We start from the raw sequence: 8,506 nt of genomic DNA, 5'->3' as shown, positions 1-8,506 counted from the left end.
CTAGGAGCAGAAAAAAGAGTTTAAATAAATACATACAAAGTTAGAATGGAATATCTAACAATTATTAGTGTTATGAACAAACACAGAGAGAATAGACAATAAAAAGATATTCAATTATAAAAACAGTGAAGATGAAATCTCTCGCTAATAAATAAAATAAATACCATTTGTGTAGTAATTTTACAATTTATCCTATGTAATAGTCTAATACTAAGTATTAGATGAATAAATTTGACAATGATTCTGATTAAATGACCTTACATTATCTCTACTGGTCTTTAGAACGAAAAAAAAAATTCCTACAACCAAGCATAGTAAAATAACCATACGCTATAAATGTATTCACTTTTTTCATATGCCTTTTTAATTTTAAGGGCAATAATTTTAGTAAAACCTGAAATCCTTTCTTGTAAAAGAACTTCTAAAGGAAAATAGGAATAGAATAACATAGTTACAATTCGATCAAGATAATTTCCACTATTCATCGATTTGTTTTTATTCATAAGAGGAATAACACTCTGGTTGGTCACACTCAAAATGCTATCTATAGAAGTCATTAAGTTCATATAGTATTATAAATACATAATATAAATAACATAAAAACAAAATAGAAAAAGAAACAATATAATATTTTTAATGAGTTGTATTTATAATGAATGATACTCCTTAATGTTCTTCTTAAAATGACATGAATGTATTCTAGTGATAAAGTAACTTGTGGAAGTGAGAGCCATTACAATTATTAATTCTCAAATAAAATTAATTTCCCCATGATCCGTATATCCAACTGTTGCAATATAGAGATAGGGTTCTTTCCGAAAGCTATTAGGAAATCGAAATATGTGAGATTCTCTCATTTATGTTCAGTGAAAAACAAAAAAAAAATGAATTAAGTTGATCAAACAGAGGTGAAGTAACTGGCAGCTAGCAGGATGGTTCTATCCTGCTCCCTTTTAATATTAAGCAAAATTCTATTGCTATGTTAGAAGCAGGCTAGCTATACTTAGTATACTTCAAATATACCCTTGGTATCATATTGACAACCAAGAAAAGATTGTATAAGATATTAGTAGTTTTCCATTTCCTGATCTCTTTCTTTCATGGGATCAATTTACCCTTGATTTTACAATAATATAGGGAGCTTAGCATGTCTGGGAATACAAGCGAATGCGCTTTTGTTAACATTATTACTAGTATTCGATACTGAGTTATCCATATCATTACTATACCTTCTCTATTCATTGCAAGTTGGTTATTTGTCAGTATGGGTTTAGCTTATGATGTATTCGGGAGCCCTCGACTAAACGAGTATTTCACATAAATTAGACAAGAGGTTCCATTAGTCACTTGCCAGTTTGATTCATTAGAGCAACTTGATGAATTTACTAGATCTAGTTTATAGGAGGTATTAATTACTATAGATAGAACCTACCTAATTTTTATAGTTAGATGGTTGGTCGTTCACGGGCTAGCTATACGTATGATTTTTTCTTGGGATCAATATCAGTAATGCAGTTCATATAGCGATAAACTTTTTATAAACTAAGTCACAGGAGCTATTAGTGACATAATCAAACCTGAATGAACAAAATGTTGAATTGAATTGTACAAGCCTCTATTGGGGGTTGTTACTTATTTTTGTACTTGTTGTTATATTCTCTAAATTACTTTTTCAATTAGGAACAGCGAGTATATGAGATAGATATGCTTCATGATCAACACTATTAAATTTGTGCACTGCTAAATCAAGTGTCCATGATTTTCGTAATCCTTGCATTCATAAGACATGAGAAGAATAAGTTTAGTAACCAAAAAAATTAATGAACCATAGGGATGTCAGTATTAACAATGCATTGTACCTTCCATTCCTTACAGTAAATTGGTATGAGCTAGATATGCTACTCAAATGTGCCTAAAGGGTCATCTCTTTGCTTAAGAGTATCCAATATTGCTTCATGATCAACACTACTAACTATCCATAGTTCTTTTGTCTTTGGTCTTGCATGATGCTTCAACAACTTAACATTTGTAGCTATAACAAGGTGAGAATACATGAGAATGGTTTTGTGTCTCTTATAGTCTTCAAATGCAGGTATGCCATTCTTTCTAATCATGTATGTTCACAACCAAGTTCTTGCAATAACAACTAAACTTGTAGGATACATGAACCCATCATCATCTACCATCATGTTGGCAGTGCCAATTTTTGCTGCAAATCATGCCTTCTAAGTTCCTAAAGTGTCTTCATGGCTAGGGTTTTAGGGGGGTTTTGTTTTTTTCTATAGCTCGTGTTTTGCACTCGATCCTATTATAATTCTTTGTTGACCGTGAGCAGCTGGTCTCTACATTTTAAGTTGTCCTCGGGAGGGTCATTTATCGTCCGATTACCAGCCTTGCGCGTTATGAATCACCTTTCAGATTGATTGCTTTTAATTTTTTTATAAAATGATTCTAAGTATTGCAAAAATGTCCCATGTCCTAAGGTTTAGATGTCCTAAGTACACTCGTGCTATGACCCCTTTTTACCCTCATTGAATAACAACGTGCTGAAAAATATTCACTTAGGTTTGCCTATGCACTTCGAGTCAGTGTAGGATAGTGGGATCATTGTTTTGGAGCCCCTTGTTCATGCCCCGCATGTCATTTGTTAAAGGTCTTCAACAGGCGCGAGATGGTAGGAAGAGAATTATACAAAGGAATTTTGATCTTGCAAGGTGTTTAATGTGGCTGGCTTTTGTGTGTGGGATAGTGCTAACCAAGCAATAAAGGGCCCCGCTACCCCATGATGCGCTATCAACAAGGTAAATCCCACTGCGGGACAACAGGATGTAGTGTAAGAAAAGCATCCCACAGATTTGAAGGAATAATCCCCGCGGGATAGTGGGAAGACAAAGTAAAGGTTCCCTCGCAAGAACACTTAGACTGCACTAAGGCTAGTGTGGGATGGCGGGAGCAATAAAAAAGAAGACATGGCCTTACCGCAAAGACCTGTTGGACAGAATTGATGCACTGCAGGACAACAAGGTAAAAGGCTTGAAGACAACAGAGCAAGCGGGTAGTGTGCTAAATGCATATTATGCGGGATAAGTGCTTTGCTATCCCTACTATCCCGCAGGCGAACTAGGCGATCAAGAGGGGTGTTGCGGGGTTGTGAAACAAAGTGTTTTTCTTTCCCCGTCATCCCATAAGTGTCTTAAGAGTAAGGAACGAGCATTGCGGGGAAGTGAATGATAAGGAATATTGAATCCTAGCTATCCTGTGGGGTAATTAGTGATAGACGGACAGTGGCACAGGGAGATAAAATAGAAAATGAGAGATGATTCCTGCTATCTCGTAGCAGGGAAAAGGGCACTTTGAACATCATGAGGGATATTGAGCGACAAGAAAATACAGAGACCTCGCTATCCCGCATGGGTCCTATTTTAACAAAGATGATGAAATTAAAGATTTCAATAATCAAAGGTGGCAGAGTGATTAAAGAGGGGAGCCATATCAACACTCAGAGGCGTCAATGCAAAATCTGGGTCGTTAATCTAAGGATCAATGATATCATTTAAATCTCGAAGGCCACCAACCTACCAAAGCTTGCATGTATGGAGTAATGGTGATTCATCTGAGGGAAATAAAAGCAAAATTCAAAGCACAGTTTCTCTTTACCCTATAATCAAAGAGAGAAGCATAGAATGAAAAGGCAAACCAAAGAAACCAGAGCGATCAGAGCGTTTCCAAAGCTTTCAACAGCACCCATTTGCGTTCAAAGCAGTAAGTTAAATTGCATCTCTGTGTTTTCATAGGGAAATCTAGGAGTATTTGTGTGTAAGTTAGAGAATTATTTCCCTAGGTTTTGAGTAAAGAACCATCTGTGTAGGGTTTTCTATTATAATTTATAGTAGCGATGGCTTCCCTAAGTGAGAAAACTATTTATGTTGCTTCTCAAGAGGCCCCCCAAGTTGAAACTAGCTCTGCCCAACATGAAATTACCCATGCAATCCCTTTGGCAACCATTTCTTCAGTCTATGCCATTGTTGATAAGCTTGCAGAGGAGCAGAACCCTCTGGTTGTTGTCCAAGTCCCTCAAATAGGTGAAACAAATGCACCACCTTAGCAAGAAGCTGCTAGGCCTAAAATAAAGAGAGCCATGAAGAAGGTCGTTGTAGTATCCTCTGACAACAAGCCTTCTAAGCAGCCAAGCCCTTCCCCAAAAGCTTGATATCCTACCCCCAAGAGAAGGAAGGATGCCCCCAAGGAGCCAGCAGCACAATCATCTGCACAGGTTGCTCCATCTACAGAAAACCCAAAAGAAGGAGGGTCTAACCCTCAGGAAGAGACCTCTAAGCCCAAGAGAAGAAGGGCTCCTGCAAATAAGGCCACATCTGCAGCAGCAGCATAATCAGGACAGACTGTCGAAGCAAAACTCACTCCTTCTGCCACTATGAATCCATCAGAATATCAATAGGAGAAAGAAGAGGAGGCTCCATCCTCATCAGTGCCTGCTAAAACCCCTAAGGAAATTTCCAAGGAATTGGCAGAAAAATTGGAAGCCAAAGAGAAAAAGAAGAAAAGGGAACCCCAAAGCCTCAGTCAAGATCTGGAAATGTTCAAGGGGTCTACCGTGATAGAGAACTTCAAGACAAATTTTGGGGACAAAATTTCTCAGTGCAGGGATGCCCACACTACTAAAAGGGGGTGGTATATCTTTCACTCTTTCTATGGAAATAGGGACAAGGTAGCTCCTATATCCAATCCATGGAATCAGAATTTGGGAAAGCTAGTAGTCCCTAATATCTTTGTTGAACCATTGCTAATCAGGGAACTAGCAAAGCATTATCACCCCGAAAGTATGACTGTGAGGACAGCTACTGGCCATATCCCCCTGGATATCTCCACAGATGCCATAGTTGAGTGTTTTGATCTAGACAAGACAAACCTCACCAAAATAAATAAGAACAGGTTAGAAGTAGAGTATGATTCCAAGAAGAAGCTCTATAAGGGAATAATCATGCCCCTTTATATGAAATGAATGTTCAAAGGAACCAAAAGTTACCTTTTTTACTCTGAGAGGGACCCTTTTGAGCTGCAAATTTTTGAAGATTATTTTGTAAGGACCTACTATGCTCTATGTCAGGTGTTAGGAGAGGAGTGTGGGTTGACAAGAATGCCAATGCATTTTATGGTCATGGCAATGAGAATAAAACTCCTTGATACCAATCAGCTCTATGATTTTATTTCTTATATTGAAGATAAGTTGCATGAGAGCTTACTGGCTACCAGAGATTTAAAGGAAAATTTAAAATTTAAACATTATTCTTTGATATGCCACATGATTCTTTTTCAAAATAGGACAGAGTGGGATGATGCATTACAAATAAAGAAGTTTCATCCCAAGACAGGAGAAAGATGGCCAGTTCAAAGGTGGACCCAAATAAGGGATAAAGGGTCTAGATTTGCAGACTACAAGGCCTTATGTGATCATTTTGTAATGAAGGTCCTAGGGATAAGGGGGGTTAGGATGTCGAGGCTCCCTGTGCACATTGCCAAAGTCCTGAGAATGAAGGATGCCAGGGCTAAGAACACAGAATACCCATAGGGGGCCTTCTCCCACAATTTTGGTGATTTTTTCTTCTATGCAAATTACACAATAATTCGGGTCTATGGATGCTCCAATCCACCACACATTCTGCCAGTAACAGTCCTTCCACGACTTGCATTCATAGAGCTAATGCAACAGCTAATGTGGATGAAAAAGAAACTTGTTAGAACAGAGAATAAAGGGAAACATCTCCTAAGGAATATAGCTTTTGATGACTTCGTTGTGGGGTCTAATACACTATAGTAGGTACAAGGCTTCTTCGTGAGAAATTTTAGGCTCAAAGTAGGACAAGCAAGAAATTTTGATCCAGAGGGGTATATCCGTGATTTGAGGACACAAAAGCTGAGGGTGAGAGGTTACTCTCACCAATTCAATGAGAGGGAAGATTTGATCAGAAATGTTAGCCCTGTTGAGGCTATACAGAGAAGAGGAAAATGGAATTTTTTCCAAAGTTTGGAAAGGGAAAGAAAATAAAAGGACCCTAGCTTCCAAGGGTTTTGTTCCAATATCCAAAATGACCTTGCTAGAATGATGAGCAAGGTGTTGCACTATAATGACATTCTTTCTTCAGAGAAGAAGAGAACAGAGGGTGGACAGGCTGAAGAGAAATTGGAGGAAAGGTTGGCATATGAGCCCCCTAAATCAAAAGGAAAGGCACCCCTCAATGAAGGGTCTTCTCAGGTGGTCCCTTTACAACCCTCTCCACAACAAGAGTTGTCTATAAGGAAGGTGGAAAAGGGAAAAGAAAAGCTCTCTGATTTTGTATGTCATTGAGTCTAAATTTGATGAAAATATCAGGCCTCCCTCTCCTCCAAGGGACACCTTCTAGGACGATGAAGCAGCTAAGGTGCTTGTGGATCTTGATAGGTCTCTCATTCCAATCATGATTCCATTGGAAGAGGCAAAAGATGAAAGAATAATTGCTTCAATGCAATTTATGACAGTTGTTGCTTTTGTAAACACCCTTGAATTCAAATCATTTTGGATGAGGGAGAAATTGAAAGATCTCTTTGAGGAAGAGCTTCAAAATTTTGAGAAGGACAACATTAGGTGCACCCTGGAGGAAGGAAGAGAATTGGTAAGAAAAAGTGATATAATGCTCATCTCGAGGTGGGATTTGGATAAAATTTTCTTATTGGACCAAGTCATGAAGCAAAGGGACCCAATCTATGCTCAAGAATTTGGTGAGAATGGGTCAGGGGTTCACCCAAGTGTAAGGGATTTTGTAGTTTGGTCAAAGGCTCCTAAAAATAACAAGCCTATTGTATTATATGGCCCTAAGCAGAAGGTGGGGAATGCAGTAATCAAAACCCTAGCGGACACCTCATCTATTGAGGAAGCGATAATTACTTATCATGATACACATTTTGCAAAGTTGGCAGCAGAGGAAGAAGGCATGTGGCCCTTACTCATGATCATAATAAATTATTTATTGAAAATGTAAGATTAACAAAGGAGCTAGCCAAGAGAGACATTGGGAGCCTAACAGGACCTAAGCCTGAGGATTTGGAGAAATTAAAAGAGGGCCTTCAAAGGGAAAAGGATGAAGCTGAGAAGAATTATTTTGAGATTAGAAAGTCCTCAATTTTGTAGGTTTCCAATAAAGTCATTGAAAAATTGAATGAGGTGCATACCTCTTATTCTTTAATGTCACAGCTCCTCAGCCAATTGGATGAGATTATTTTATTCTTTCAACCTATTAGGATTACTTGGCTGCCAAAGAGTCAAATCATAAAAGAGGTCCTATTGGAAGTTAAAAATGTGCCAAATGCATCCCAAATTGTAGGGACAACTTGGAAAAACTATAATTTATTGATTAAGGAGTTGCCCTACATTGAAGAGGAGAAGAAGGCATTGATTGGCATGATTGATTCTTTCCAAGGACTTCAAAAGTGGGATATTCCCACTATCTTGGTAGGAGAAGGACATATTAAAGATTTGGATACATGGAAGCAAGGATTCCAAGATGTCATCAGTACAGTTTTGGATTCATTGGCTATTTCATTATTGACAAAGTCATGGAAGCCAATTCTATGTATCATAAGTTAACCTTGGAGGCTGCAATTGTACCAGAACATGGGACAAAAGAAGCAATTCAAGTAAGATACAAGGCTTGAGAAGTTTGTCTGGCCTACTGATGAGATTGACACTCTACACAAGAGGTATTGTTCTTTAGAAGACGATCAGCCTTAAGAGGACTAGTCCAAGTCATTTCCATTTTTGTACCTCCTACATTTTTGGACAAGTTTCCTACTTGGTATGGGGTGATAAGAGCACTCATTTTTCACTCATCAGCCCCCAAAGTACCTGACAAATCCAACGCCCAAGTACAGTTGACCCTAACAGAGGATGTTGCAGAAGAACGTTCCTACACCAGTCACATCAAGCTTGTCGCTCCAACCTCCAGAAGCAGTCATCTCTGCCACCATCATTTATGATATCTAGAAGTTTTTGAAATATTCATTGTAAATATGCCTTAGGGAAGAATCTAGCTCATAGGCAATAGATTTTTGACAAGTGTCCTACTAGGCCTAAAGCTTGTTTTTCTTCCTTGTTCTATAAAAGGGAAATTAGGCACAGTGGGAAGGATTCTGAAACCTATGGTATTATGTATTAGGAGTTGAAGTAATAGAATATAGTGTTTTTCTTGTAAGTTTTTGTTGAGAAATTCTCAAGTGATGTATATCTGATGCAGCCATAACCGATAAAACCCTAAGAAGAGTCAACCGGCTAATGCAACGATAGAGACACAATGGAAACAACAAGAAAACATAACAAATTCATATAAATAAATCATATTCAAGCCATATAACTTCCGACAATCATCCGATAATCATCAGATTATCATCAAAGAACATCTGGTAATTAACCGGTTACATGCAGGCTTCAAGCCAGAAACAACCCAACTGGGACCCT

Source organism: Cryptomeria japonica, chromosome 10 (genome assembly GCF_030272615.1).
Source record: "Cryptomeria japonica chromosome 10, Sugi_1.0, whole genome shotgun sequence".
In the NCBI taxonomy this organism is placed as follows: Eukaryota; Viridiplantae; Streptophyta; class Pinopsida; order Cupressales; family Cupressaceae; genus Cryptomeria; species Cryptomeria japonica.
The sequence above is the reverse complement of the archived record's forward strand: the minus strand, read 5'-3'. Positions refer to the sequence as shown.